This window comes from Egretta garzetta, unplaced genomic scaffold, assembly GCF_000687185.1.
Source record: "Egretta garzetta isolate BGI_Z169 unplaced genomic scaffold, ASM68718v1 scaffold265, whole genome shotgun sequence".
NCBI classification, from domain to species: Eukaryota; Metazoa; Chordata; class Aves; order Pelecaniformes; family Ardeidae; genus Egretta; species Egretta garzetta.
The window spans coordinates 1,296,620-1,297,650 of record NW_009259789.1 but is presented as its reverse complement, the minus strand read 5'-3'; positions in this window follow the sequence as shown (position 1 = coordinate 1,297,650).

The window sequence follows — 1,031 nt, the reverse complement described above, 5'->3', positions numbered from 1 at the left end:
GATGGCAGCTCTGGGAGGAGCACAGAAGGGGTTTGTCCTTTCCTACTGGCTCCAGGGCTACCAAACTCCAAGGATCAGGGACCTGCCTACCTTCTCCACCATCCCTTGCCTCCCTGTCAGCCCTGAGCCCCACAACACCTCTTCAGCCACCAAGGCATGCCTCTTCCTTCACTGTCCTCAGGTGCAACCATCGTACCACCAACCCTGACAGTTCTTTTATGGCATCTCCTCTTCCTCCTCCATGCCTCCCACCTGTCATCCACATTTCCCAAGACATGGGCGCTTCCCACTATTCAGATTCTCTCAGATTTCCAAGACATCTGCTCAAAGGTGGCAGATATGATGTGTGACAAGGAGTGACTCATTTTAGAGGAGAAGCTGGAGGGAAGATAGGACACCCAAGACCATCTCTAATGGCACTGGATGCCCTGGATGAGGAGTGAACTCAATGCTCCATTCAGTTGCCTAAACATTTCTACTGCCATTGAATAACCCAGGGCACCCTGCCTGGCCTCCACCTGCCCCAGGTAGGTGCCCAACTGTGCAACAAGTATTTAAGCTCCTATGTAACTACTGGTGATCTATAGATCCACTCAGCTCCCCCAGAATTAGACCTCTCTGGTCAATGGAATGCATGTCCAGGACCCCTTGACTGTGTGGACTGGGTTTCCAGTCAAGTCAATCCTATGAGGGGATTGAGTGCACCCTCAGCAAGTTTGCAGGCAACACCATGTTGGGCAGGACTGTGGATCTGCTGGAGGGGAGGAAGGCTCTACAGAGGGACCCAGCCAGGCTGGATCCATGGGCTGAGGCCAGTTGTGTGAGGGTCAACAAGGCCAAGGGCCGGGTCCTGCACTGGGTTCACCACAACCCCACGCAGCGCTCCAGGCGTGGGGCAGAGGGGCTGGAAAGCTGCCCGGCGGAAAAGGAGCTGGGTGTTGGTTGACAGGCGGCTGAATATGAGCCAGCAGGGTGCCCAGGTGGCCAAGAGGGCCAGCGGCATCCTGGCTTGTATCAGGAGTGGTGTGGCC